The sequence below is a fragment of the Galeopterus variegatus genome, unplaced genomic scaffold, assembly GCF_000696425.1.
Source record: "Galeopterus variegatus unplaced genomic scaffold, G_variegatus-3.0.2 Scaffold653, whole genome shotgun sequence".
Taxonomy (NCBI): Eukaryota; Metazoa; Chordata; class Mammalia; order Dermoptera; family Cynocephalidae; genus Galeopterus; species Galeopterus variegatus.
Window position 1 is genome coordinate 528620 of NW_007726764.1, and position 20404 is coordinate 549023.

Sequence of the window (20404 nt, forward strand, 5' to 3'; positions counted from 1 at the left end):
ACTGTCTCCGACTATTTCCAAAGAGAAATCTGCCAGGGCAAGAAGGATTGGTTTCTGATTGACTTCAAAAGTAAGATATATCAAGCATTGTAAGCATTACTGAAACTATATTAATCTTATTTTCAACTATCTAGAATTAGCTTCTTTTCAGATAACCAGTGACAGAAAAAGTAGAGTAAGTGTTTACTAGTAATGAAAGTATAAAAAAACCATAAACCTAAACAAATTTACAAATTATTCTGACTATAATATACCTGCTATAAAATACTTGTTTGCCACTGGTTCAAAATTATTTTAAATTCTTTTCCAGAAACATTTTACCCATATATAACCAGGTTCAACGACAAAAAAAAAAAAAACCCCAAAAGTAAAGGTTAATGGGATGTGTAAAGCTCAGGTAACAAAGTTTTTTAGGGGATCATCATTCTAATGTTTCTGTGCTTACCATGTATAGCACTATAGAAGTAAATACCCATAGTTATGTCTGAAAATAGCTAAAGCAAAGACACCAACCTAAAGAAATCTCACAGTTGTTTTTTTTTAATTGAATCAATTGATTACACATATTTTGGGGATTCAATGTTGACATATGTTGATCAAATCAATATTATTAGTATGTATATTGTTACAAATTGCACTTATTCTTTATGCCCCTTGTCCAATCTCTCCCTATCCCTCTCTCTTCCTCCCCCATCCCACCACTGATAACCCTTGATTTCTTCTCTCCCTCTGAAAGAGTGAGTAAGGGTTACTCTGTTGAATTGTTGCACAGATGATCTGTCCAATGCTGAAAGGTGTGTTCAGGTCCCCCAATATTATCCTAGAGCAGATGCTTCTTCTGTCACTCTGGAGTAGGCTTTGTGGAGAGAGACATCCTATTCTTTTCTTTGGTTTCTGCTGGTGACTTTCCTTCTGTCAATGCACTCCAGTAGCTGGTGGACCATCTGCGTGGTGATTGTGACATCTAGCCACTTTTGCGGGAGCCGTGAGCCACCCACAAGGAGGTGATGTTTTTGGCATGCTCCTTGGTGCTGGTGGTGTACCTGGCTGTGGGGGGAGTCTGGTCCCCGGCTCAATGCCCCAGGACCCCTGTTGGGGCCCTGAGAAAACTCATAGTTCTTAAAAAATACTCATAAGCAGTTAAATTTCCTAAAAGTCATTATGCAGAATTATCTATGTACCAATACTCCAAACCCAGTCAGGGTTATGCAACTGGTAAGCTCACACATTGTGGAATTTAAGATTTGTGAGAAAAGAAAAACTGAGGGACTAAGTCTTAAGAAAACCCTATTTTCTAAAATAATATAGACTAGACAATCAATGACTTTACTTATATTAAATTGAAAATAAAGAAAAGTGTACTTACTTGAATACCACCCACTAGAAAATTTTTAGATTCTTCCGCCCTTGCAGTTTAAAAAGATACTCAGACATTAGATTTGCTTTCTTTGCAAACAAATGTCATATTAAGAGACATTTCTTATTCCATTCATCTTTGTGTCTATCATTGTGCCAATTTCATGGTGCCTTAATTACTTTAATCTTGATTTTTTTTTTTTAGGGCAAGTTCCTCCAGTTTGTTGTTCTTGCAAATTACCTCAGCTACCCTTGGCCATTTGCTTTTTCCTATGAATTTTAGAATCAGGGCTGGCCAGTTAGCTCAATTGGTAAGAGCATGGTAGTGAAAATACCAAAGTCCAGGGTTTGATCCCTGTACCTGCCAGCTGCCAAAAAAAATAAAGAAAAAAATGAATTTTATAAGCAGTTTATTAGGTTCCACAGAAAACCCTATACATTAAACTTACAGAGCATACATTAAACTTACATAAAAATTAAAGATTACCTTAAAGATTCATTTGGGTAGGACTGCCATCTTTATAATACTGAATCTTCTCATTCATGGGTATGGCATATCTCTCCATTATTCAGCTATTATTTAATGTCTTTTAATAAGTTTTATAATTTTTCCCATAAAGGTCTTACATGTTAGATTCATTCCTAGGAACTTCATAGTTTTCCTGCTATGTGTATTTTACATTTTTTCCAATCTACTATATTTTATAACTGTAGCTATTGCATAAAAATGATTAAGCTTTTAAAATGACTAATCCTATATCCATCAACCTCCTGAACTCTCAATAGTTCTGTTTGGTTGTAGATTACCCTGTATTCTTCTATCTAAAAAATCATATTGTTTCAGCAAATAATGTGCTTTATCCTTTCCTTTCTAATTCTACTCCTTTTTTCCTTGTCTAATCACTGGCTAGGACTTCTAAAATAATATAGGTAAAGAGATAATAAACATTTTTGTCTTGAATTTTAATGGGAATATCTAAAGTCTCACTAATTAAATAAGATAATCTACTGTAGGTGTTTTGATAAATACTGCTTATTAAATTAGAGAAATACCCTTCTATTCAACATTTGTTTAGACTATCACGATTAAGTGTTGAATGTGATAAAAATTTTCTGCACTTACCAAGATTTTTCTCCCTTACTTTGCTATACAAAATTAGGGTAGCTTTTCCTCTTCTACTTTTTAAAAAAGTAGTTTGTAAGGACAGGGATTATCTGCTCCTTGATGATTTCGTAGTACTTGTATGAAAAATTGTAGGAGTCTGATACCATTTGGGAAGGTACATTTTGATCCCCAGTTAATGTTCTTAAATACTTACTGGCTTTTGCCTTTAAAATGGAAATGCAGAATTCCCAATTAGTTTTCTTAAACAGCTAATGGCATATGCTTAATAACAGAAATATGAACACGAGATAACAACACTATAATCACAAATATCATTTGTAAAACTAACATTAATAATTATTTGTGGAATAGTCTCAAAATTCTATTTATATTTACTTAGATTTTTTTTTAAAATGGGGTTTTGCCTCCCAAAATGATTAAGAAATCCTTTAGTTATTCTGAAAGTTTGTGCTCTGCAGTACCCACCTGCTACTATGATATTTCTAGATCAACTCTCTTTCCTAGATCTTGAAGTGACTACTTTGTGTACAATGACATTATTATGATAGGAGACTTTCCCATTTGATGATGTTTGTTTTCAACACCACCTTCAACTGAAAAAGGGCATCATATTTCTATTATAGGACACCTATATCTTATTAATAGAATTTTGTGGTAATGAAACATAAGGGAAATAGAAAAAACAGGAGAATCTATTTCAGAAATAATGTATAGTCTTGTTAGGTATACCCAAGAAAGATAAGGTTAGACAAAGTGAACAAATAAATGAGAATATTTCCTCTCAAGATATTTATGTAGATTTGTTACACTATAAAAACTCTATCCTAAATCTACGAAATCCGCCAAAATCTGAGTATTCCCAATTTGAACTGATAAAAGTCTGGAACAGAATCAGAAGATCATGAAGATTACAAATAAGTAAAGAAAGACCTGAATTTACATATTCTCCACAGCACTTGTAATCCTTGGTATACTATTAGGGTTAGATGGGCCCAATTTTAGCTTTCAAGTTTCTTTTTTGAATAGTTATAATTATCTGTAAAGATTGATATTTTGTGGCTTTGATTAAAAATAATAATATAAGAAATATCAATCTTACAAATACAGTCATGCACAGCATAACATCATTTTGGTGCACGACAAACCACGTATGTGATAGTGGTCCCATAAGATTATAATACCATATTTTTATTTTACCTTTTCTATGTTTATGTATGTTTAGATACACAAAAACTTACCATTTTGTTACAACTGCCTACATGCTGTACAGGTTTGTAGCCTAGGAGCAATAGGCCAAACCACAGAGCCTAGGTATGTAATAGGCTATACCACATCTGGAGGAAGTACACTCTGATGTTCACACAATGACAAAATTGCCTAAGGACAAACTCCTCAGAACACATCTCAGGTGTTAAGCAACACGTGACTATAGTTAAAACTATAATTTTAGTTAAAACTATAATTTTAGGATGAAGTCTAAAATCCTTAATAAAAGGTCTTGTGTGATCTGCCCCTACTTACCTCTCTAGTCTCAGCTGGTACCACTTTTCTTTGTTCTCAGATCCAGCTATATGAGCCTTCTTTCAGTTCCTTTACACACCATTTTCTGCCTAGAATATTCTCCTAGTGGTATGGTCTGAATATTTGTGTCCCACTCCCTTAATTCATATATTAAAACCTTAACCCCTAAGGTGATGCTATTAGGAGGTGATATTATCTGGGAGGTGATTAGTGGATAAGGGCAAAGCCCTCATGAACAGGATTTGTGCCTTCATAAAAGAGGCCCCAGGCAAATACCTTATCACTTCTGTCACAAATACATAGCTATAAGGAATCATCTATGAACCAGAAAGCAGGCCCTCACCAGATACCAAATCTGCTAGCACCTCACCATCTTGGACTCCCAGCCTCCAGAACTGTGAGAAAAAAATTTGTTGTTTTTTAAGCCACTTACTGGAATTTTGTTATAGCAGCCTAAATGGACTAACACATCTAGTTGATTCCCATAATCTTTCATATATCACCCTAAATATCACTTTCTAAGGGAATTCTTCCATAAGTCTCTCCCTACTTCCTCCCAGACATTTGAAAGAGGAAAAACAAGATGGCAATCTCAATCTCCTATATTACTTTTAATAACAAAATTACTAACATTTGAGTTTTATTCTTGAGCCAGGACCATACTTCTAAGCATTTTAATATATCGGCTCAATTACACCTTTAATTTCCCAATGAGGTAAGTACTATTATCATAATTTCACAGACAGTACACAGGCACACAGAAATTAACTTGTCCAAGGTTATAAAATGCCAGAGCTGTAATTAGGAAACTCTGATATTGACATAGTTAAGCAAAAAGACCAATGAAAATAACACAAAGAAATAAGAACCAGACTCACATATATGTGGAGATATGATATATGTGAAAAGCAGCATTGCAAGCTAGTGGGGAAAGATGGACTATTCTATAAAAAGTACTGGGACAACTGACCATGCATATGGGAAAAAAATAAGTTACAGCTCTACATCATATATGCAGTCAGTTCTGTTCTAATGCTTGTTTTTGAAAACTTGAATGTGTTACAATAAATATATTAGGCAAATCAAAACTACAATGAGACATTATTGCCTCACACCTGTTAGGACGGCTTTTATAAAAAAAAAAAAAAGGATAACAAGTGTTGGTGAAGATGTGGAGAAATTGGAACCCTTGTACACCGTTGGTGGAAATGTAAAATGGTGCATCAGCTATGGAAAACCGTATGGAGGTTTCTCAAAAAATTAAAAATAGAACTACCATATGATCCAGAAATCCCACTTCTGGGGATATATCCAAAAGAACTGAAATCAAGATCTTGAAGAGATATGTGTACTCCCATGTTCACTGCAGCATTATTCACAACAGCAAAGATGTGGAAACAACTTAAATGTCCACTGAAAGATGAACAGATAAAGAAAATGTGGTATACATACACAGTGGAATTACTACTCAGCCTGAAAAAAGAAGGAAATACTGCCCTATGCAGCAACATGGATGAACATGCAGGACATTATACTAAATGAAATAAACAAGTCACAGGAAGACAAACACTACATGATTTCATTTATATAACGTATCTAAAATAGTCACACTTTCAGAAACAGAGAGTAGAATGTTGGTTGTTAGGGCCTGGGGGAGGGGGAAATAAGGAGTTGCTGTTCAGTTAGTGTAGAGTTTCAGTTATGCAATATGAATAAGTCCTAAAAATCTGTTGTACAATACTGTTCTGATAATTAACAATACTGTATTGTGCACTTAAAAATTTCTTAAAAGGACAGATCTTATGTCAAGGGTTCTTACCACAATAAAAAAATTGATATATGAGGAAACAATTCGAATATAATACAAATTACAGCATATGCTTAAGCACTATTTATTTATAAGCGGGATTAGGACTAGGGTGAGGCAAGTGAGATACCTAGGGACCCTCAGAGTGAATGTTTCCTTAAATTTTGCACCCTAAGTGCCTCACTCTACTCCTAACTCCATCTGAAACACTAGGTGAACACAGAAAACTACCTAGCTGTAGTGAGCTACATAGAATGCACAAAACATTTGCAACTCAAACACCCTCCTAAATACACCCACGTGTTATGAGCCACACCCTCTACATCTCCTGTTAAAACTTCCTGGCATATTTCAGATAACCCTCCTTGCACCACTTCACTATAACTCACAAGGTGCAACCCTACTGAATCCCATTTCCATAAGCAAACTTCATCTTTTTCAAGATAACATGTCATATTTATTGTGGCATTTATGTATCTCTTAGCACAGTTTGCTACCATTTTTAACAGGTATCTTTTAAAAAATGTGTCACTGACAAAGCTTTTGAGCGCTGTATTTCCAACCTCATTTTTTCCATATGCCCTGTGGTTTTCATTGCACGATTTTTGCATAACATGATGAGTTTTGGGAACACATGCTGTGTTACAGCAGACCTAACTGCACAAAAATAAATTTTAGATGGATTTAAAAAGTAAATGTGAAAAGCAGTCTCAAAAAAGACAAAAAAAAAAAAATAAAAAAATAAAAATAAATAAATAAAATAAATAAATTTTTAAAAAGATATAGAAGAAAATCCTTGTTACCTTAGAATGTGGGACGGGTTACGAAAAAAGCAGAAAATCTTAAAGAAAAAGGTTGATAAACTTGCTTAGGTTAAAATAAAAAGTTTCTGTTAAACAAAAGATACCACCAAGAAATAGAGAAGATAACAGACTGGGGAAGATATTTACACTGCATATAACAAAAGATTAGAATACATGACAAATTCTTTAAAAAAAAAAGAAAGAAAAATGGGTAATTCACAGAACAGGAAATCAGAATGGTCTATATACATATGAAAAGATGCTCAACCTCATTAGCAATGGGGAAAATGCAAATTAACACCACAAACAGACACCATATCACTCTCATGAAATTGTTGAACACACAAGCATGTGTCAACAATATTAAATGTGAAGTTGAGTAGTAACAGGAATACTTACAGTGCCAGGAGAGTGGGGGGGGGGGGGGGGGGGGGGGTTGTTGTTAACAAGAAACCTCACTTTGGAAAATAATTTGGCAATATCTATTAAAGACAAAGCTGTGTATACTCTGGAATCATGTATTGAGGGCCGACCCCGTGGCTCACTCAGGAGAGTGCAGCGCTGGGAGCGCAGCGGCACTTGGGAGGGCCGCGGGTTTGGATCCTATATAGGGATGGCCGGTGCGCTCACTGGCTGAGCACGGTGCGGACAACACCAAGCTGAGGGTTGCGATCCCCTTACCAGTCACACACACAAAAAAAGTAGAATCATGTATTGATATTTTTAAGTTCTACCCTACAGAAATTCTTGCACATATTTACAAGAATAAAACTATAAGAACATTTACTGCAGCATAATTTGCGAGAATGAAAATTGGAAAAATCTAATATGTATTCATAATATGAAATACTATAAAAAATTGAAATAAAAACACAACTACATGTATTAACAACATGAATAAATCTTAAAACTATAATGCTGGATGAAAAAAAGAAGCTGTAAAAGGATACACGTAAGATAACATGTAATCAAAAACAAATAACAAAACAAAAAACAAATACATTAAACTATAGGCTTGAAATCATCTAAAATTCATTTAGATAGTCATGTGCAAACATCTAGAATACCTCAAAGTACAGAGTGTAATTAATTACTTTGTGACGAACAGACCAATTTAAATTTCTGTTCAAAGGAGTCTATGCTTTATAGATGAGACCAACAGTGAAATATTTCTTAATAATACTGGGACATCTGACTGTGTTCCCATATAAAAAGTTATGAGGTAAATGTACCAATATATGATCTAGAAGATCACTTTACTTATGATTGATGCCTCTGGCTGTGGCTTAATCACTATCATTTTCCCAATTCAGTGGGTTACAAGGGATTTTATGAAGGTGCCTCATACTTAGCTATTATCCATGATTCTTACACATTAGTACATCAATACAGAAAGTTTTATCATGTCAATATTATCTGGGGTCAAAAATTACTACAGAAAATCTCATGAAGATTAAAGATCTATTGTCTTTAATATCTCAAGCCCTTCAAAGATGACCTGCAATCCCACCATGTCTAACAGCATATCTTTCTCTATTCTCAATAATTATTCCTAATCTTTGTCAGTCTTGCCAAGTCTCTAACTCTTAGGTTGAACAGATAACCTTCCTACCTACTTTACAAGGAAGTTAGATGCTAGGACTTTCTGACCCGGTCTATGGCATCACACCTTAATCTTGCTTGATTCCTTTATACTTTAGTGGAGGATTGTATTAGTCCGTTTCTGTTGCTTATAACAAGATACTCGGAACTAGATACTTTGTAAGAAAACAAAATTTACTGCTTAAAGTTTCTGAGGCTGGTTCCAGGGAACACATCTGGTGAAGGCCACCCTTGGTGGTGGCTTCTGCAACACAGGGTATCACATTGCAAGATGGCAGAAACAGAGAGAGAGAGAGAGAGCTCTCCTCTTAAAGCCCACAGAACCACAATTCCAAGAATGAATCAATCCATTCACAAGGGTATAGTACTCAAAATCCAGTCACTTCTTCAAAGTCCCACTTTCCAACTACAATAGCATTTCCTGCCCTCTTAACACTGTCACAGTGGGGGTCAAGTTTTGGAGGGACATTCAATCCAAGGCAAGGATGTAACTCTCCTTACATCCCAGGCCAGTAATTTTGGTCCTAAGTTTTGAGTCTAATTTCCTTCTTCATCCTTAGAGACTTTCCCCGACAGACAGCTCCTACCCTCTGTTTCTCTCTCTCCTGGTTTTTTCACTAAGCATATAAACAGAGACAAACCTTTTCTTCCCCTAACTCTGTAAGACCTCTCAACTCACATACTCATTTCCTCCTATATTTCCATTTTTCTGATTTAGGTCCTTACAGTCAAGCTTCTCAAGTTTCTACTTCCTCAACTCTCATTTACTCTCCAACCTAGTACAATAGGTCTTCAATGGTACCTGACAAAGTCACCAATGACTACCTTAACAAATCCAATAGAATTTTATGTACCTATTAATTCTTTTAAAAATTAACCTCTGTAATTCTTTCTTTGAGACTCTTTATTTTTTCTTTGCAACCCTCACTTCTGCTTAAATATTAGTATTTCACAGAGTTGCTCTCTGATTTCTTCTTCTTTCACTGTTCATACTCTCTTATGACATTATAATTCATACCAATGATTCCAAAATCTGTATCTCAGGGCCAGACCTTAAGTTCTTGAATCATATTTCTAATTCCTACTAGTCCATGTTAACTTGGATTTTCCATGGATATATCAATCACCTTCACCTCTATATTTATACATTCTCTAGTATTCCTTTAATAAATGATTTCATCAGTAATTTAGTTTCCCAAGCCAGAAACAAGAATATTAACCTATATTCCTCCCTCCATAACATCCAATAACCAAGTACATTCAGAATATTTCTCAGTCTGTTCTTCTCATTTTCCTCAGAAAAGCATCTTAGTTCTGCACGTCCCCCTCTCCCTAGTGGCACAGATTACTGCTCAACTTGTCTCTCTGCTTCAAGTTTGCTTCCAATTTGTCTTCCATTCTGCTGCCACAGACATTTTTTATTAATTTATTTCAATTTATCAATATACAATATAGTTGATTTTTGTGTCCCTTTACCAATTCCTCCTTTCCCCACCTTCCTCCCCATCCCACAGACATTTTAAAAACACAAATATGATGATATCACTCCTGTTTAAATTAAATCCTAATATCTGCATAATAGAATATAAATGCTTTAGTTTTATACAGACATGCCTTGCTTAACAACCGGGATACATTTTGAGAAATGCGTCCTGAGAGAATTTTGGCATTTTGCAAACATCAGAGTGTACTTATACAAACCTAAATGATGGTATAGCCTACTACACACCTAGGCTATATGGTGTAGCCTACTGCTCCTACGTGAGTAATGTATTGTGCTACAACATTATGACAACTTATGTCACTAGGCAATAGGAATTTTTCAGCTCCATTATAATCTTTTGGGACCACCATCATATATGTGATCCTTCACTGACTGAAACATTATATGGTGCATGACTGAATAAGGTCTTTGTACAAAGTATATTCAGATTAGTTCATTGTCAGAGCAATCTTTTTTTCTCTCTCTTTCTCCCTTTTTTTATGTAACTGAAGGGGAAACCAAAACTCAGAGGTTTTATGGCTTACCAAGGACACACAACATTACTAAGTGGGTATTCAGGGCCTAGTACTCTAGTTTTCAGACTCTACAAGTTTAGTGCTCTTTCCACTGCGTTAAACTTTATTTTAAATACCAATCACTTAATGAAGACCTAAAAGATGTAACAGATGCTCAGCAAAATCATACACCATATTTCTTCTTTATGAAACAGTAAGGGTTTAAAAGTGAGGGAGCAGAGAACATGATATGACAGTGTTATTACCAAGCTGTAAATAAGAATTGAAACATTTAAAAGACAAATTCTATCAAAGTGGAGCATCTTTGGTAAATGTCAGATTCTTGCCTATCAAGAACTTAGCAGAAAAAGCCTTGGTGTTTACACTATGCCTACATGGGAGTCATGTTTTCACATCAATTAGGAACACACACATATAAAAACACTATCTCTCTTTTAAAAGGTTTTCTAACTGTGGTAAAAACTAAATTGTGGATAAATTTTTTAATACCCTATCTCAATTTGTTTTGATGATCATTTTTTAAAATAAATTTTATTATCACCTGAAATCAGACTTGAGTAAATATGAATTCTAGATTTACTGTAGGAAATGTACTGTGAAGTCTTAGAGAAGTTACTCAGCACTAAAACTTTTAGATTATTCATCTTAGCAATGGTAATCCATTTATTCAAAGAATATTGCAGGTTTACTAGGTATGTGCTATTCCATATGAATAATGTGGTTATAGCAAAATAGCCAAGGTCCCTATGCTCATAGATTCAGAGTCCAGTGAAGGAGAGAGACAGTAAATAATTATGATACATAGTAAAATATTATGGTAAGTGTTGTAGGAAAAAAAAAAAAGGATAGGGAACTATAAAAGCCTATAATGAGGGCCCTATTTAAAGGATAGTCTCTCTGAAATAGTGGTATTCCAGGATGTGAATAGGAGCTATTCCAACAAAAGTAAGAAGAGAAGCCATCTAAACTAAAAGAACAGCATGTGCTTGGGCCAGAAGGACTTTGGGAATTGTGTGTGTTGGAGAAATTGACTAAATGAAGTTGGAATTTACGACAAGGGGAGGAGAAATCCTAGGTAAGACTGGAAAGCTAAATTGGGGCCAGACTACATAATGCCTTTAAAGCAATAATAAGGATTTTACCCTAAATTTACTGGAAACCATTGGAAGAATTTTAACAGGGAAGAGATATGATTTGATTTATAGGAGTACTTCATGGAAAAGTAGAATTAAAAGATATACAAATCTTTCCATGAACTTTTTGAAGTACCCTCATACATTTCATGAAGACCACTGGGAATACTTCACAAGATGATTGGGACGATCAAATACATGTGAAATGCTTAGTAAATAAGCTTACGTAAATTTATGTTTTTATCAGTACTTCAAAAGGTCCAAATTGTATGGTGCTAAGTAGTCCGAAGGCATCAAGAATGATAATTTGTATTGTGGTCTTGACAGAATAATTTTCAATGGCTCTGGAGAAGCTAGAGGCTTCTGAGTCAATTTTAAGACAGTCTTCAAAGGCAGTAACTGTAAGAACTAAAAATGCCAATTTGGGGGAAGGGGGTCGGAGGAGACAGAAAAATTTCAAAAGTTGTTTGGTGTTTTTACATACAACAGAAGCAAATATAAGAAAGAAACATAGGGACCAATAAATGATTCAGAAATAGTCCCAAATATAACAGAGTTTAGAAACAGTATGGAGAAATCCCAACAGAAGGATTTCAGAAACCATAGAGGTAGTAAATGCACAGTCCTATTATTATTATTTTTTTTTCGGATTTGTACATGTCTATGTTGACAACTTTTAGATAAATGTTCATGCTTAATTGCTTAATACTGACATAAATGTAATCTTGTTTATTTTTTAAAAATCCCTTCTTTCTTTCTGCAGAGTAGGCATAGACAGTCATTCTTTTACAAGTAAGGATATATACAAAAATCTCTGATTAATCCAATGTAGCACACTTAATCCAAAAAATATAACTATTTTGTGCCGAATTAATAGCATAAACAATTCTGCATGCTAATTCACTTTTAAATTACAATTTGAGTAGCGATGGTATAAATCATTTTTAACACTGAGAAGATATTGACAGCATCTAGTATTTTAAATTATTATAAATCAGATATTTCACCGACTTTAAGTACCACAAATTAAAACTTAGAATTGCATTGTTTCAATAAAACTTAACCAAAGAAAACTATAAAGTTCTTTCAAATAAACCAATGCCCTGATTAATCTTCTCTTTATATCTTAATTTTTATATTTCAAGCATTTCTAACCTATTTTCTGCTCTGCACATTAAATCCATCAGTTAGCAAGAACTAATTTTTATGACCTCTTTTTAGACCTAAACTAAGACAAAGAAGGAACTCAAGAAGGAGGGCAACTAAGATTGTTTTTACACTATTCATCCAGAAGACATATATATGATCATTGATATCTTAAATATGTATTTTTCTCCATACTAAAGAGATCCTCCAACTATATCTGACATAGAAATTTAGATACACCCATATGAAGCAAGAAGGAAACAGTAATTAATAATGTTTTACCTTCACAGTATAAATTTCCTGAGCTAACTTTGTTTAACCTTACTGCACTGGAAGAATTGGGTTTGGCATTAAAAAAGTAAAAATTAAAAAAATAATAAAAACTAAGAAAAACTAGGACTTCTTCAAAACAAAAAGTCCTTACAACAAACTTTACTTAAAAAAATTTTTTTTTATCGTATACAGGCATACATCAATGTTCCAAGAATAAAATAACTGTTCATGTCTATATCATCAAACCATGTAGCTAAAGAAAATTACTACAAATACAAATACAGCCCTCTGTGGACCCCTGTCACTGTACACCCTTACTCTGAATTTAGCATTTATTGTGCTATGAATGTGTTCATATTTTTCTTACATAACTATATTTCCATAAATATACATTATTTTGAATGTTTTTAAACATTATTTAAATGGTATAATCACTTTTATTAAATATAAATATACATGGCTAAGCTCTCACATTGTTGATGTCTCAACAATACTACATTATCCTTGCATTCCTGGGGAAATTCCTACTCAGATGTGGTGAATGGCGTGTTTAATGCATTCATGAATTTTATTTGTTTGTATAACTGGTGTACCCCTAAAGTCACATTTTATAAAACTTGAAGCAAGGTCTATTATAACCCATATTTTGTTGACTCGCTCTCGACCAGCTCTGCAGCACTTCCAGCTCACTGCAACGTCCTTTCCTACTAATTTGGGGATTTCCCAAAGGTTGCATATTTTTAAAACTCTCATTTTGTCTGTCTAAAACTTGTGCTGTAGACCTTGCTATTTTCAGCTGCTGAGGTGGTCATCCTACCTTCTTCCATAGAGATACTATAACCCTTTTTGATAATTAGTACACTTAATCCACAGCATTGTTTGTGCTTTGGGGGCATGAAGTTAAGAGTGGGAGAGAGATCCATGGGTTAACTGACACACAAAATTCACTGTGTGAATACTACTATAGTAGATATCTAAGAAATAAAGGGGTGAGGGAAATTTCCAATGAGGAAGTAAGAAGACAGACTGCTAGAAAGAGTAGTGTATCGTTTACGAGTTAATAAAATATTGACACATATTTAAGAATACTTACAACATTTCAACATAATATATACTAACAAGAAAAGAGGGCAAAAACAAATTTGAAAAAGAAGTTGTTAGAGGACGCATGCTTCCAGATTTCAAAACTTACTTCACGCTTACAGTAATTAAGACAGTGTGGTACTGGCATAAGAAAAGACATTATATGTCAATGGAATAGAACTGAGAGTCTAGAAACAAACCCTCACTTTTACGTTCAATTGATTTTAGAGCAGGGTACCAAGACAATTCCACAGAAAGAGAATTGCCTTTTTTACAAATGGTGCTAGGACAACTGAACTTCCACATGCAAAAGAATGAAACTGGACTGCTTCCTCACACTATATACACAAAATTTAACTCAGCTGGATCACAGACCTAAATGTGAGAACTAAAACTATAAAACTCATAGAAGAAAATACAAGAGTAAATCTTCATGACCTTGTGTTAGGCAAAGGCTTCTTGGACATAACAACAAAAGCAAAAGTGACCAAAAAAAAAAAAAAAGTAGATAAACTGACTTTATTAAAATAAAAAAAAAAAACTTCTGTGCTTTAATAGACACTATCAAGATTATGAAAGAAAAACCCACAGAATAGTAGAAACCTTTGCATTTAGCCCATTTGATAAGGGACTTATATGAAGAAAAATATATGAAGAACTCCTACAACTCAATAATAAAAAGACAACCACATTTTTTAAATGGGCAAAGGATTTGGACAGACACCCAAAGAAGACATACAAATGGCTAACAGCAGATGAAAAGATGCTCCACATCATTAGCTATCAGGGAAATGCAAATCAAAACCACAATGAGATACTACTTCACACCCATTATGATAGCTGTAATAACAAAGATAGACAATAACAAGTGCTGACAAGGATACGGAAAAATGAGAACCCTCATACACTGCTGATAGCAATGTAAAATGGTGTAGCCACTTTGGAAAACAGTCTAGCAGCTCCTCAAAAAGTTAAACATAGGAACATAGCAATTCTACTTCTAGGTATATATCCAAGAGAAATGAAAACTTGCATACAGATGTTCATAGCAGGATTATTCATGATATCCAAAAATTGGAAACCCAAATGTCCAACTTATCAATGGATAAATTAAATGTGTTATATCTATACACTGGAATATTATTCAGCAATAAAAAGGAAAGAAGTACTGATACATCCTACAAAATGGATGAACTTAGAAAACATTCTAAGTAAAAGGAACCAGACACAAAAAATTGTACATATTATATCACTTCATTTATAAAAAAAAAATCCAGAATAGACAAATATGTAAAGACAGACTGCAGATTAGGAGCTGCCTCGAGCACAGGAGCTTGGGGAGAACTGGGAAATGACTGCTAACGGGTATGGGGGTCCTTTTCCAGAAGTGGAAATAATCTAAAACTGATTATGATAATGGTTGTACAACTCTGTGAATATACTAAAACCCAGAGAATTGTCCACTTTAAGTGGGAGAACTGTATGGCATGTGGATTACATCACAATAAAGCTGTTATACAAGGATACTTCATAAAGTTCATGGAAAGATTCATATTACCTTTTAATTACATTTTTCCACAAACCTCTTGAAGTATACTCGTATATATTTTTAAAAATTGAAGAGTGGAAGGGCCACTGATTTGGATGAGATTATTAGGGATGATTTTACAGAGCTCAGTTCTGAGCTAGGTTTTCAAGTAAGGGAAAGTCAGGAATTAGTAAAGTGTATCTGAAAATAATAGAAATGCTTACTACTTATTTCAAATATGTAAAAACTCTTAACATGGCAAATGAGCAATTATTTTTGTAAACATAGCCACAACTATATGGCACATGTAACTACTTAGCTACACCTCTCCTGAGAATCGAAAGGTTCTTCAGTTTGAAATCCATTCAAATTTATGAATATAAGTTTTCCATCTTTATCAAAGATAAATTTCCTGACTAAACTGTTAAGCTTTGTCAAGCTGTAAAAACATAAAGTTAAATAATAGAAAGCAGCCCAGATTATCAGGTCTCTTTTACAATTATTGAGGAACTTGATGCTCTTTACATACAAGTAATTAATTTTGTCTCTAATGCTTTCAGGTTTTAATTTCACTGGCTCTCTGGAACTTAGAGTCTGACCTCAGAGCCACTCTTGGGCTTATCTGTGAAATACTCTGACTTCATTCACAGGAGACTTTTCTGCAGGTACTTCTACGAAACAATTTCCTCTAAGAGTGGGAAATTATCACACTAATATCTGAGTCTTCTCAAAACTAAAAGGTGAATGGAAAGGACAGTTGACATTCTTAGTTTTTCTCTAGGAGAAGATAAAGTAGTCAGTACTCTCCTTTTCTTTCTGGAGAGCTATAAGGAAACCATGTAAAATCTTAGTGACACAAGCACTAAAAGTGGTCTACGCATAACCAGATGCAGGTTAATTCTAGAGGGGTTTTCTGCTTTATATTACAATCTGAACTTATTTCCTTCTTTTTAAGGAACGATTCTCGATCCATCCCTTAGATACTTCATTTTAAAGTACCTGAAACTGAGGCCGCTTACTATCAGTCTTATGCTAGGTTTCTTTAGTGTGAGTTTTGTATAAACTGGATGATAAAATTTAAAAGAACTTTACTCCTCTGTTTAAAGAATAGATGGGAGAAAGTGTATGGAGAAAAGACTTCCAGGGAATAAACATGAGATACAGAGTGTGAATTACAGTGGTAACTGAGGAAATAAAAATAAAAGGCACAAGCTAGACTGACATTATTCAGGGAAGAACAAAACTAGTAATTGTTAAAAAATTCTATATGAGGACTAAGAAAGCAAAAACCCCATGGTTAAATAAAATACTGTTCGAATTACATTTGAGAAATGACAGCATAAAACCATTTTTAACAGTAAGGAGATACTGATAGTATCTAATATTTAATTCTAATATTAAATCCCTATAAACCAGGTATTTAAACCAGCTCTGAAATCATCAAACATAAAATGAGGTAAATTAAGAGCATGTACTTTAAAGGCTGCATAAGTGTAAGGCATTTAAAATAGTCTTTGGCACAGAGTAAGCATTCAATAAATGTTGACTGGTAGTGGTACTATCACCTGTGAACCATAGGCAAGCCAATTAATTTTTCTCAGACTCTTCATCTATAAAAAAGGAATATAAATATATATTTTGATCCTTATTTTGAGGATCAAATCAGATAATGCGTGTAATCAACCTTTATCAGTTGTTCTCAACCTTCCCCTTATCTCCCTGCCAATATATCTGATGGCTTCAACTCACTTTCATCAATAATCATGGCTTATTAATGAAGCAATTCGCAAAGTGAGGAAAAGAAGAATCACTCTAAACTCCTATAATAAAATGAATACATCCAATGACTTAGATAGCAAAATTGATTGTTCTATTAGCAGTGATACTACTGGGACTCACAATTTTCATGAAGATGCTAAAGCGATATCAGTAGGATTACATACCGTCCACTGTCTCAATTTAAATGTTCTTTGACTTTAAAAATTCATTAAAGAAAGTTATTTGTGAAAAAAAAAATCACTTGGTAAACATCGAACATAAAATACCAAACATTCATATTTGTGTTTTCTGTGCTATACTGTTCCTATAGATTCACAGTCCCCAAAGAGAGCCTTAAGTGTGTATTTGTGGTTGACTGTAAACCAATACTTTTAAAATATGGACCAAGTACTAAAGCAAAATATCCTACAAGATCTTACTACGTGTTTGGTGTGTTATTTCTGTAAAACTATATGAAAAGGGGCCATATTGCTGTGAATAAAAAAGCTTATGATTACTGATAAACAATTAAAATTCAAAAGCTCAACAGTAAGTGACTTCAAAGTCTTTTGCTTGAATGTACTTCAGGATCAAAATGACATTAGTTTTGTATATTCAGTTATTACCTATCAATCTTTAAACATGTTTTAATTTCCAGAAGCAAGTTGTTAAGATTTCTACATACTCTAGCATATCTAAACTGAACAGTCATAAGAGACAAGTGTGGGATACAATGGTAGAATTCTGCTACTAAGTATGAAATAGACTCCATCTAAGGAGGAAAAAAAAGTCTTTGTTTTCTTTTCAAAGGAGAACTGCTTTTTTTAAATGAATCTTTAAAATAAGAGGCAGCATAGTACAGTGATGTAAGGAGGTGAACTAAAGACCCAGACTACTTAGGTTCAAATCTCAGCTACACTACACTGTGTGAAGACCTCTGTGAGCCTAAGAAATGTGAATAACAGCACTGGTCCCCTGAATTGAGGTGATGAGTAAATAAGTCAATATGTACTTACAGCAGTTCCTCGCACATAGTGTTTTTAAATGTAATATTATATGTCATGGCCTGACAAACCAATTTTTTATTATTATACTTTTATGCAAACAAGAGTAATAATTGTAACAAAACCATTTTGTGAAAATATCATTCATTTAACACCTTGAGTGTGCTAATGGAAAAATGGTATAATTTAGAAAAAAATAAAGCCTGAATGTCACTAAATAGATAAATGAAATCACTGATTAACCCTGGATCTTCTTGGACAAATAGGGTACATTAATCCTAGATTCACTGACATCTTAGAAGTGATTTTAAAACTTACAAAAAAGGCTTAAATTAAGAAAAATTGCTTTTCTAGATTTTTAAGCAACTGAAATATGAAAAATATGCTTTATGTTACTATTTCTGCCCTTATTTTCACCAATTTACCAACACTAAAAAAGTTTTGTTTTCTGGTTTCACTTTCTGTAAATAACATAATATATACTCCATTTTGGTGGTAAACACCCTGGCACAACTTTTCTTTAGTAAGTATATACTAGACAATTTGGAATTCAGGTTAATAGTGTTCCTTTACATTATTAACTTATTTGTGATTATAAGAAGGTTATTTTCTATGTCAATCAAAGTTGCACAAACATAAAGGACAAAATAAAATAAATCCTCAAAGATTTGTAAGGACTGGAGAAAAAGCTCTAAAAAGCGAAATCAATGTCTCCCATCTAAAGTACCTCATTCATCACATTCTTCGGCAATTTATTGAAGAAAAATGTCATAGGTATTTTAAATGACTCTAAACAGAAATTAAAGTTGCTCTCCAAAGTTACACCAAACATACTAGAGTTATTAGGGTTCATACAAAAATGACATGCAATATTTAGCTAATTTGCAAAGTTAGCTACACATTGTCACTGATCATAACTGCACATAAAAATTACTGAAAATGATTGGCAGATGAGGAAAATTAGGCAGTGATTTTGGTGATTTGTAGTTACCTATTTACTCATAATACGTCTATTTTAAAAGAAATCTCCAAAGAGAGCATTCCACAACCCGTACCTTTCTTTGTAACCCACTAACTTAACTACCATTAGTTAAATGAATAAAATTAAATTAGTTAAACGGATAAATAAAAATAAATGAATAAATACATAAATAATAGGTTCCTATAATACTTACATGTAATGTACTTTAAAAAAATTTTTCTTTTTGTCTCATCAGGAGAAATTACCATGTATATGAAAGTTGTCTTTAATTCATCCTAATTCTAGTTCTTATATCCTTTTTTCTATAGTTCCTAAATTCTAAGTTAATCTTGTTCATGGTTTTCTGAACCTCTTGTTGAAACTGAAACACATATCAACAAATAGCATTGAAACTACCGCTTTATTTTTTATTTTATGCAGGTCAGTGCTATTTTCCTACCTCACTTTCTTTAAGAGGTATAACTCTCTTGCATTAACTTTGACTTACTTTTTCACTATAAAGTCAAGTTCCTCTTCATCTCACACCTACGTAACTTATTTTCATATCTGAAAAATCAGTTTGTAGATAAAAAGATTTCACTGCTTATAAATAAACAGAAATCCTAGTACACATGCAGGATCAAATAAATCTTTATCCTCGCCCAGATATTGGATTTAGTTTCCAGAGTACTGTGAGACAGTCCTTATCTGCAAAGTGCTTAAGAGCTAATTAGTGAAATATATTCATTTTAATTCATTTGACTACAACTTCAAACATCTGTATTAAACTCTCAAGAATAAACTTATGGTAAACCCATCATTTTTTTCTCAACATCCCAATCAGTCTTTCCAGGGTGGTTATATACATGTGACAAGGCAGTGTTCTATTTACATATGGCCAATTTCATCTATAAAATAACAGACAGGATTTGCCCAAATACCCATAAAAGACTAATCCAAAGATTTAAAAAAAAAAAAAGACACAAAAAGATAAACAACTTTCTGAGTTTCAAAAATGTGAGCCCAACTACATTATTAAATATCCCCACCAGTTCTTTAACAAATTTGTATTTATCAAATTATTCTCCTTAAAACTCCAATAAAACATCTGCTCTACACTATTTAAAAAAAAAAAAAAAAAAAAAGGTTTCACCTGTTAATTTGCAAGAAAACTGGCTCACATATAAGCCAAACTGGTTTCTACAACTCCCCAGTACCACCTTGCTCCGGCAATATTTTCCCCTTTAAATAAAAGAAAATTATTATGAAAATGAAACTTGCACA

At 33.5% G+C, this 20404-nt stretch overlaps 1 protein-coding gene across 3 annotated transcripts in view; it reads right to left on the reverse strand.

Moving 5' to 3' along the window:
* USP15 (ubiquitin specific peptidase 15) overlaps nucleotides 1-20404 on the reverse strand; it is a 132422-nt gene that overhangs the window by 109929 nt on the left and 2089 nt on the right. The gene's annotated exons all lie outside the window — the stretch shown is intronic.